Here is an 11562-nt window from a genome sequence, read left to right as displayed (position 1 = left end):
TACTCTGTGTATAGTACCATGTTATCATTGACTCAGTACTGGCACTCTGTGTATAGAGCCATGTTATCATTGACTCTGTATAGATCCATGTTATTGTTACTCATTGTGTATTTATTATGGCTTTTCTATTATTTCTCTATTTTCTTTCTCTCTGCATTGTGGGAAAGGGCCTGTAAGCATTTCACTGTTTAGTCTACACCTGTTGTTTACCAATCATGTGATGAATAAAATTAGATTTTGGTAACAGTGTGTCAGTGGACAGGACAGTAGCAGGTGACCCAACTGTGTGTTGTGACTGTTATGATTTCCTGTTGTCAAATCAAATCAAGCTTTATTTATACATGCACATCTTAACAGGAAGAAACAAGCTGTTTACTACACATCAAACATAAGAGGACAATAAAGAAGAATAATAACAATAAAGCTGAATGTCTAAAAAGCACTTTAAGGAAAAAGGTGAGTTTTGAAGATCTCTTTTAAATATGTGACCGACCGGGTCGATTCGGTCTTATGTAGCAATATTAGAAATGTTTTAATTTTACATTGGATAAAAGTAGAGACTCAGAGCTATAAGATGGTTTATCATACACTACATTTTAGGAACAATGGGAAAGTAATTCTGCTTTGTAAGTTGATAAACTTGTAACCTCACTTTTGAGAAAATGGCCATTGAATGTTTTCGTACACCTACTGGAGAGCTCTTTTTTTGTCTACACCCCCATTCAGCATTGTTCACACCCTCTAAAGCTTTAGCCCCACCCATCTCTTTAAGGATTCCCATGTGAGGCCGTGTCCTGAACAACCAAAGATGTCAAGACTAAAGACTTCAGAGCTCACACTGGACGCTCTGGCCCGGGGAGTAGGGTTGATCCGGTCGTTCTGACCTCACAACGGCAGTCAAGCACCCAAGCTAACTGGCTAACGTTGGCTAGCTTGCTAACTGGCTAACGTTGGCTAGCTTGCTAACTGGCTAACGTTGGCTAGCTTGCTAACTGGCTAACGTTGGCTAGCTTGCTAACTGGCTAACGTTGGCTAGCTTGCTAACTGGCTAACGTTGGCTAGCTTGCTAACTGGCTAACGTTGGCTAGCTTGCTAACTGGCTAACGTTGGCTAGCTTGCTAACTGGCTAACGTTGGCTAGCTTGCTAACTGGCTAACGTTGGCTAACTGGCTAACGTTGGCTAGCTGGCTAACTGGCTAACGTTGGCTAGCTGGCTAACTGGCTAACGTTGGCTAGCTGGCTAACGTTGGCTAGCTGGCTAACGTTGGCTAGCTGGCTAACGTTGGCTAGCTGGCTAACGTTGGCCAGCTGGCTAGCTACTTCCAGACACAAATGAGAGAACACCTCACTCTGACCATTTTACTCACCCTAGCAGAGCAGGTTAGGCTGTTTACATGTTATTGGTGACTGCAACTGTGCTGCTGGCAACAATTTTTAATTACGCTTTTTTGTCAACATTTACTGACATTGGCCATATTCAACGTGTGTTGAGCGTTGTTAAATCCGTCAGTTATTCTGCTCTCTGGCACACTCAGACGAGAGTGCTCTGAAATCAGAGTAGATAGCCAGAGAGAATATACCAGCTATGTCTATCGACAGTTGTCGCAGTGACATCATGAACATTCTATTGAAATGGTTACTTGCATAGTGGAGTCTTTTGTTTAGACATGTAGCTAGCTAGCTAAACAGAGAACCATAATCCCAACTCGTAAGGTTACTACACTGTATGAATCTGCAGTTAGCTAACCAATCAGGTTCAATGTTAGCTAGCTAACATTAGGATATAACTAGCAATGGAAATGGCTCTGAGATACGAATAATATTACTACATATACATAATATAATATTACTACACAGATCATACACGTAACGTTAGCTAGCGAGCTAGCTAACAGTACGCTTTATCTTGAAATGGAAGTACATTTCTGACAAAATTAGAAACATTTAATATCTGAAAATGTAACTAGCGAGACTCTTACCTGTATAAATGGATGGACGTTTCTCCCTCTCTGTCACGGATGCCATGGTTGCCTTCATTTGAAGACAGGTGTTTTATCCAACAGCCTTCTGTGTGTTCTCTTTTCGAAACCAATTGCATATTTGTAAACAAATGCCAGAATTTTCTTCATCTCCTTAGCTATCGTACTCTAATTCCACTGATTTCAAAACTCGGCGCTCCAGGAAGTGGAGAGCAACACTGAAGCAGTTCTACTATGTGATATCTTTATAAAAAGCAGCGTTAGAAATGATTACCTGGACATACTGACCAGCTCATGTTATAGACAGAACCATGCTACATGGCAGACCAATCCGAACTCATCTCTCGGCATGTCCAGCCCACCCATTATCTCAGCCAATCATGGCTAGCAGGAAGGTTGCTGACTTTTTCCATGGCTAAACCAACTAGGCTCTTAATTTGAATAATTTTATTTGTATTTATAGATAGCATAATGGTTTGTTATTAAGGCACTTCTGCCCCCAAAATACGCATGCTTCTCCTGTGAAGTAGTGAGGTGCGACATGCTTAGTGTCCTGGGATAGTTAAAAGGCCATATAGTAACTATAGACTGCCTCTCCATGCCTCTTGGTCCCTAGGCTTTGGGATAGTTAAAAGGCTGCCTCTCCATGCCTCTTGGTCCCTAGGCTTTGGGATAGTTAAAAGGCTGTCTCTCCATGCCTCTTGGTCCCCCTCAGGTTCTCTGGCAGGCTATTCCAGAGGCTGGGGGCATAATAACTAAAGGCTGCCTCTCCATGCCTCTTGGTCCTCCTCAGGTTCTCTGGCAGGCTTTTCCAGAGGCTGGGGGCATAATAACTAAAGGCTGCCTCTCCATGCCTCTTGGTCCTCCTCAGGGTCTCTGGCAGGCTATTCTAGAGGCTGGGGGCATAATAACTATAGACTGTCTCTCCATGTCTCTTGGTCCTCCTCAGGTTCTCTGGCAGGCTATTCCAGAGGCTGGGGGCATAATAACTAAAGGCTGCCTCTCCATGCCTCTTGGTCCCTAGGCTTTGGCATAGTTAAAAGGCTGTCTCTCCATGCCTCTTGGTCCCTAGGCTTTGGGATAGTTAAAAGGCTGCCTCTCCATGCCTCTTGGTCCCTAGGCTTTGGGATAGTTAAAAGGCTGTCTCTCCATGCCTCTTGGTCCCCCTCAGGGTCTCTGGCAGGCTATTCTAGAGGCTGGGGGCATAGTAACTATAGACTGTCTCTCCATGCCTCTTGGTCCCCCTCAGGGTCTCTGGCAGGCTATTCTAGAGGCTGGGGGCATAATAACTAAAGGCTGCCTCTCCATGCCTCTTGGTCCCTAGGCTTTGGGATAGTTAAAAGGCTGCTCTCCATGCCTCTTGGTCCCTAGGCTTTGGGATAGTTAAAAGGCTGTCTCTCCATGCCTCTTGGTCCCTAGGCTTTGGGATAGTTAAAAGGCTGTCTCTCCATGCCTCTTGGTCCCTAGGCTTTGGGATAGTTAAAAGGCTGTCTCTCCATGCCTCTTGGTCCCTAGGCTTTGGGATAGTTAAAAGGCTGTCTCTCCATGCCTCTTGGTCCCTAGGCTTTGGGATAGTTAAAAGGCTGTCTCTCCATGCCTCTTGGTCCCCCTCAGGTTCTCTGGCAGGCTATTCCAGAGGCTTTGGGAGAGTTAAAAGGCCAGAGGACCTGAGGGACCTACTAGGTACATAACTTAAAGCATGTCTGACATGTATTGAGGTGTACCATCGTGGATTGATTTAAAAACCAATAGGAGAATGTTAAAATGTATTCTTAAACTCACAGGCAGCCAGTGCAGAGACCTTAAAACCGGTGTAATGTGTTCTCTCTGTCTGGTCTTGGTCAGTACCCTGCAGCATTCTGTATGTTTTACAGTACAGAGACCTTAAAACCGGTGTAATGTGTTCTCTGTCTGGTCTTGGTCAGTACCCTGCAGCATGCTGTATGTTTTACAGTACAGAGACCTTAAAACCGGTGTAATGTGTTCTCTGTCTGGTCTTGGTCAGTACCCTGCAGCATTCTGTATGTTTTACAGTACAGAGACCTTAAAACCGGTGTAATGTGTTCTCTCTGTCTGGTCTTGGTCAGTACCCTGCAGCATTCTGTATGTTTTACAGTACAGAGACCTTAAAACCGGTGTAATGTGTTCTCTGTCTGGTCTGGGTCAGTACCCTGCAGTATTCTGTATGTTTTACAGTACAGAGACCTTAAAACCGGTGTAATGTGTTCTCTGTCTGGTCTGGGTCAGTACCCTGCAGCATTCTGCATGTTTTACAGTGCAGAGACCTTAAAACCGGTGTAATGTGTTCTCTCTGTCTGGTCTGGGTCAGTACCCTGCAGCATTCTGTATGTTTTACAGTGCAGAGACCTTAAAACCGGTGTAATGTGTTCTCTGTCTGGTCTGGGTCAGTACCCTGCAGCATTCTGTATGTTTTACAGTACAGAGACCTTAAAACCGGTGTAATGTGTTCTCTCTGTCTGGTCTGGGTCAGTACCCTGCAGCATTCTGTATGTTTTACAGTACAGAGACCTTAAAACCGGTGTAATGTGTTCTCTGTCTGGTCTGGGTCAGTACCCTGCAGCATTCTGTATGTTTTACAGTACAGAGACCTTAAAACCGGTGTAATGTGTTCTCTGTCTGGTCTGGGTCAGTACCCTGCAGCATTCTGTATGTTTTACAGTGCAGAGACCTTAAAACCGGTGTAATGTGTTCTCTGTCTGGTCTTGGTCAGTACCCTGCAGCATGCTGTATGTTTTACAGTGCAGAGACCTTAAAACCGGTGTAATGTGTTCTCTGTCTGGTCTTGGTCAGTACCCTGCAGCATTCTGTATGTTTTACAGTACAGAGACCTTAAAACCGGTGTAATGTGTTCTCTGTCTGGTCTTGGTCAGTACCCTGCAGCATTCTGTTTTACAGTACAGAGACCTTAAAACCGGTGTAATGTGTTCTCTGTCTGGTCTTGGTCAGTACCCTGCAGCATTCTGTTTTACAGTACAGAGACCTTAAAACCGGTGTAATGTGTTCTCTCTGTCTGGTCTTGGTCAGTACCCTGCAGCATTCTGTATGTTTTACAGTACAGAGACCTTAAAACCGGTGTAATGTGTTCTCTGTCTGGTCTTGGTCAGTACCCTGCAGCATGCTGTATGTTTTACAGTACAGAGACCTTAAAACCGGTGTAATGTGTTCTCTGTCTGGTCTTGGTCAGTACCCTGCAGCATTCTGTATGTTTTACAGTGCAGAGACCTTAAAACCGGTGTAATGTGTTCTCTCTGTCTGGTCTTGGTCAGTACCCTGCAGCATTCTGTATGTTTTACAGTGCAGAGACCTTAAAACCGGTGTAATGTGTTCTCTGTCTGGTCTTGGTCAGTACCCTGCAGCATTCTGTATGTTTTACAGTGCAGAGACCTTAAAACCGGTGTAATGTGTTCTCTGTCTGGTCTGGGTCAGTACCCTGCAGCATTCTGTATGTTTTACAGTACAGAGACCTTAAAACCGGTGTAATGTGTTCTCTGTCTGGTCTTGGTCAGTACCCTGCAGCATGCTGTATGTTTTACAGTGCAGAGACCTTAAAACCGGTGTAATGTGTTCTCTGTCTGGTCTGGGTCAGTACCCTGCAGTATTCTGTATGTTTTACAGTACAGAGACCTTAAAACCGGTGTAATGTGTTCTCTGTCTGGTCTTGGTCAGTACCCTGCAGCATGCTGTGTGTTTTACAGTTGACCAATGACTTTCTTGGGTTGACCAGACTGGAGAGCATTACAGTAGTCAAGCCTGATTGTAATAAAAGCATGGATGAGTCTCTCTGTATCAGCCTCAGAGAGAAAAGGCTGCACCTTGGCAATGTTCTTCAGGTGGTAAAAATCTATTTTGGTCCCATTCCTAATGTGTGATTCACAATTGAGTTCAGAATCTACATTAACACCTAGGCTTTCTTACCATGCGTTTTATCATTATTGCCTGTGAATTAAAATGTACGGCCGGATTTTCTCTCTGTGCTTTGGCTCCAACAATAAGTACCACGGTCTTGATTTAGCTGCAGGAAGTAGTGACCCTGTTTAAATCACTAATACAATATAATTTATTTGTTGAGCTAAAATCACAGAAATGTAGAAAATTCAGTTGCTGTAATTCCGTGTAACTGACGTTTTGGGTATTCTATTAGCAATTTGGTAACAGAATTACGCGTTTTAATCACTTAATAATTCAACCAAGATAGATTATCAGTAAAATCGCCAACTGATAGGTCTACTTGTTACTTCTCATTATCTTCGTGAAATTAGAACAGACATAAATAATAAATACACTACTTGACCAAAAGTATGTGGACACCTGCTCATCGAACATCTCATTCCAAATCATGGCCATTAATATGTAGTTGGTTCCCCTTTTGCTGTTATAACAGCCTCCACTCTTCTGGGAAGGCTCTCCACTAGATGTTGGAACATTGCTGCTATAACAGCATCCACTCTTCTGGGAAGGCTTTCCACTAGATGTTGGAACATTGCTGCTATAACAGCCTCCACTCTTCTGGGAAGGCTTTCCACTAGATGTTGGAACATTACTGCTGTAACAGCCTCCACTCTTCTGGGAAGGCTTTCCACTAGATGTTGGAACATTGCTGTGGGGACTTGCTTCCATTCAGCCACAAAAGCATTAGTGAGGTCTGGCACTGATGTTGGGCGATTAGGCCTGGCTCGCAGTCGGCGTTCCAATTCATCCCAATGATGTTTGATGGGGTTGAGGTCAGGGCTCTGTGCAGGCCAGTCAAGTTCTTCCACACCGATCTCAACAAACCGTTTCTGTATGGACCTCGCTTTGTGCACGAGGGCCTTGTCATGCTGAAAGAAGAAAGGGCCTTCCCCAAACTGTTGCCACAATGTTGTCAGAACATGACATTGTATGCTGTAGCATTAAGATTTCCCTTCACTGGAACTAAGGGGCCAGAACCATGAAAACAGCCCCAGACCATTATTCTCCCTCCACCAAACTTTACAGTTGGCATTCTGCATTGGGGCAGGTAGCGTTCTCCTGGCATCCGCCAAACCCAGATTTGTCAGACTGCCTAGATAGTGAAGCATGATTCATCCCTCCAGAGAACGCATTTCCGCTGCTCTAGAGTCCAATGGCGGCAACCTTTACACCACTCCAGCTGACGTGTGGCATTGCACATGGTGATCTTAGGCTTGTGTGCGCGGCTGCTCAGCCATGGAAACCCATTTCATGAAGCTCCCGACAAACAGTTATTGTGCTGACGTTGCTTCCAGAGGCAGTTTGGAACTCGGTGGTGAGTGTTGCAACTGAGGACAGATTTTTACACGCTTCAGTACTCGGCCGTCCCAGTCCATTAAATTTGCAAACATTTCTAAAAACCTGTTTTATTGGGTATTGTGATGTCATTCTGTGGTATTGTGATGTCATTCTGTGGTATTGTGATGTCATTCTGTGGTATTGTGATGTCATTCTGTGGTATTGTGATGTCATTCTGTGGTATTGTGATGTCATTCTGTGGTATTGTGTGTAGATGGATGAGGGAAATAAAACGATTTAATCCAGTTTAGAATAAGACGTAACAAAATGTGGGGAGAAGTGTTTGGTAACAAAATGACAAGGCACTGTTTCTCCAAAAGGAGATGTTGATGTTGATAGTAGTTGGGTCTTTACGTCACCATTGTGTTCTGATCCTTTTATATCTGTTTATATTATTTATATTATTATCCGTTTTAGCCTTACGCTTCTTATTTTAGATGGAACATTTAAAAAAATCTATCTATTCCTTAATTTCCCAAAATATAAACTCACCGACTCTCTCGACCCCTCGCCCCCCCTCTCTGCCCCTTCTCTCTCACCCCCCCTCTCTCTCTCTCGCCCCCCCTTCTCTCTCTCGCCCCCCCCCATCTCTCGCCCTCGCCCCCCCCACTCTCTCACACCAACTCCAGTCTTGTTTATTTAGGTCATGTCTCGGCTCACTGCAGAGTAGGAGAGTAAAGATAACACAGCTTCTCTCTCTTCACTCACGCAACATGTCTGTCACAACAAATTCATGTCAACTCACAGAGGAAACCGTTTACCTTCTATCACAGTATCCTCACTCCTGTCCTCTGGTATCCTCACTTCTCAGCCCTTTCTCTTCCCTTTTCAGAACCCTGTTTGACTGCAAACAGCTTCCTCGCTTTCTCTGTTCTCTCTCTGCAGTGTGCTTTAGTAGGGAGGTGTACCGCACCGCCTAGTACCGCACCCCCAGTCTGTGGCGGCAGCAAGGGGAAATGTCTGATCTGCTGTGGTATGGAGGGACCAGCCAGGACTGGGCTGTCAGGATCATGTGAGGTAGCTTTACCCTGGCCCAGCCCCACCAGGGTGTTCTGGACCTGGGAAGAAGAGGGGGAGAGAGGCGGCTTTGGCCATGGGATGGCTGGGTGGGTGGGTGGGGGGGCGGGGAAGCGGTCCTGCAGGAGCTGTCACAGCCCAATAGAGTTAACAGACATGAGGCCTTTCTCCTCCTCTTAATGAGCCCATTACTGAGGGCCAGGGCTGGGATCCCGCCAGGAGAGAGGGATGGGGTGGGGGGAGAGAGGGGTGGGGGGGAGGGACAGAGGGATGAGGGGGAAAGAGAGGGAGGGATGAGGGGGAGAGGGAGGGATGGATGGATTGGGGGGGGGGGTACTGGACCATTCAGGACACTCACACCGTATCAATCCAAGGGGCTTTATTGGTATGGGAAACATATTTCAAAGCAAGTGAAATCAACCATTAACATTACACTCAAAAAAAGTTCCTTAATTTTTGTTCAATCAGTGGTATTCTGCCACCGTGTCTCTGTTTAGGACCAGCATTCCAGTTTGATCTGTGTCTTGGTTAATTCTTTCCAGTGTCAAGTTATTATCTTTTAGTTTTCTCATCATTTTGTTGAGTCTAATTGTGTTGCTGTCCTGGGACTCTGAACGGAGCCCCAGGACCAGCTAGCTGAGGGGACTCTTCTCCAGGTTCATCTCTCTGTAGGTGATGGCTTTCTAAATGGAAGGTTTGGGAATCGGGTCCTTTTAGGTGGTTGTAGAATTTAACGGCTTTTCTCTGGATTTAGATAATTATCGAGTATCGCCCTAATTTACACTCTGCATTATTTGGTGTTTTACGTTGTACACGGAGGATATTTTTTGCAGAATTTGACATGCATCTCAATTTGATGTTTGTTCCATTTTGTGAATTCTTGGTTGGTGAGCGGACCCCAGACCTCACAACCATGAAGGGCAACGGGTTCTATAAATGATTCAAGTATTTTTAGCCAGATCCTAATTAGGACGTCAAACAGTAGACATTTGACTTCAGAGTCTGGTAGGGTGAGACCAGGTGCTGATTGATGTATAAGCTGCAGACCTGTCTCACCCCACTGCCCCGTGGAAAGCCCTGTCTCACCCCACTGCCCCGTGGAAAGCCCTGTCTCACCCCACTGCCCCGTGGAAAGCCCTGTCTCACCCCACGGCCCCGTGGAAAGCCCTGTCTCACCCCACGGCCCCGTGGAAAGCCCTGTCTCACCCCACTGCCCCGTGGAAAGCCCTGTCTCACCCCACGGCCCCGTGGAAAGCCCTGTCTCACCCCACGGCCCCGTGGAAAGCCCTGTCTCACCCCACGGCCCCGTGGAAAGCCCTGTCTCACCCCACGGCCCCGTGGAAAGCCCTGTCTCACCCCACTGCCCCGTGGAAAGCCCTGTCTCACCCCACGGCCCCGTGGAAAGCCCTGTCTCACCCCACGGCCCCGTGGAAAGCCCTGTCTCACCCCACGGCCCCGTGGAAAGCCCTGTCTCACCCCACGGCCCCGTGGAAAGAAATCTCTGTGTTTACCAGTTAACCTCTCTGGGATATGTGGGACGCTTGCGTCTCACTTGGGAAAATGTAGAGCGCCAAATAAAATAAAAATTATAAAATCAAACTTTTATTAAATCACACATGTAAGATACCAAATTAAAGCTACACTCGTTGTGAATCCAGCCAACATGTCAGATTTCAAAAAGGCTTTTCAGCGAAATAATAAGATGCTATTATCTGATGATAGCACAACAGTAAACAAAGAGTGTAGCATATTTCAACCCTGCAGGCGCAACGCAAAAATAAAATATAAATCATGCCTTACCTTTTGACAAGCTTTTTTTGTTGGCACTCCAATATGTCCCATAAACATCACAAATGGTCCTTTTGTTCGACTAATTCCGTCCATATATATCCAAATTGTCCATTTATTTGGCGCGTTTGATCCAGAAAAAAACAGCTTCCAATTTGCGCAACGTCACTACAAAATATCTAAAAAATGACCTCTAAACTTTGCCAAAACATTTCAAACTACTTTTGTAATACAACTTTAGGTATTTCTAAACGTTAATAATCGATCAAATTGAAGACGGGTCTATCTGTTTTCAATACAAGAGGACAACAAACTAACGCTACTTTTCTAGTCTTGCGCAACTCTCAAACAGTACACAACGTTACACTGATTTCAGTTGGCCGTACTTCTTCATTGCACAAAGGAATAACCTCAACCAATTTCCAAAGACTGGTGACATCCAGTGGAAGTGGTAGGAACTGCAAACAGGTTCATTAGAAATCCAGTATCCCAATGAAACTCATTGAACAGACGGTGACCTAAAAAAAAAAAAAATAATCTGAATGGTTAGTCCTCGGGGTTTTGCCTGCTACATCAGTTCTGTTATACTCACAGACATGATTCAAACAGTTTTAGAAACTTCAGTGTTTTCTATCCAAATCTACTAATAATATGCATATCCTATATTCTGGGGATGAGTAGAAGGAAGTTGAAATTGGGAGAGAGGGATGGTGGGGGAGGGAGAGAGAGAGGGATGGTGGGGGGGAGGGAGAGAGGGAAGTGAAAATGCTGCCCTCTATCCTAGAGAAGTTAACCACACAGTTGTTATGTACATGGATTTTATAATGTTGTATGTTTTTCCCTCAACACCACTTTCCATCAATTTGTATAGCAGACCCTCATGCCAAACTGAGTCAAAAGCTTGTTTGAAATCAACAAAACATGAGAAGACTTTGCCTTTGTTTTGGTTTGTTTGTTTGTCAATTAGGGTGTGCAGGGTGAATACGTGGTCTGTCGTACAGTAATTCGTTATTAAGCCAATTTGACATTTGCTCAGGACATTGTTTTCACTGAGGACATGTAGGAGTCTGCTGTTTATTGATAATGCAGAGGATTTTTAGATGCTGTTGACAGATGCTGGTGATCAGTCCAAATACTGTGAATCATCCCTTAGTCACTGACCGACAAACAATGTTCATCAACCTTCACTATTAAACTGATAAAAGGGAGGGAGAGAGAGACCCTCTGTCAGGGGGAGGGAGAGAGAGAGAGACCCTCTGTCAGGGGGAGGGAGAGAGAGAGAGAGAGACCCTCTGTCAGGGGGAGAGAGAGAGAGAGAGAGACCCTCTGTCAGGGGGAGGGAGAGAGAGAGAGAGAGACCCTCTGTCAGGGGGAGGGAGAGAGAGAGAGACCCTCTGTCAGGGGGAGGGAGAGAGAGAGACCCTCTGTCAGGGGGAGGGAGAGAGAGAGAGAGAGACCCTCTGTCAGGGGG

The 11562-nt window shown here is 45.4% G+C and overlaps 1 protein-coding gene across 1 annotated transcript in view; it reads left to right on the top strand.

The window, feature by feature from the left end:
* The first annotated feature begins 341 nt into the window (after window positions 1-341).
* LOC139554057 (protein numb homolog) overlaps window positions 342-11562 on the top strand; it is a 121739-nt gene continuing 110518 nt past the window's right edge. Inside the window, exon 1 of the mRNA XM_071366975.1 lies at window positions 342-456. The gene's annotated coding sequence lies outside the window, so the exon portion shown is untranslated. The remainder of the gene's footprint in view (window positions 457-11562) is intronic.

This window comes from Salvelinus alpinus, chromosome 25 (assembly GCF_045679555.1).
Source record: "Salvelinus alpinus chromosome 25, SLU_Salpinus.1, whole genome shotgun sequence".
Taxonomy (NCBI): domain Eukaryota; kingdom Metazoa; phylum Chordata; class Actinopteri; order Salmoniformes; family Salmonidae; genus Salvelinus; species Salvelinus alpinus.
The sequence above is the reverse complement of the archived record's forward strand: the minus strand, read 5'-3'. Positions and strand labels throughout refer to the sequence as shown.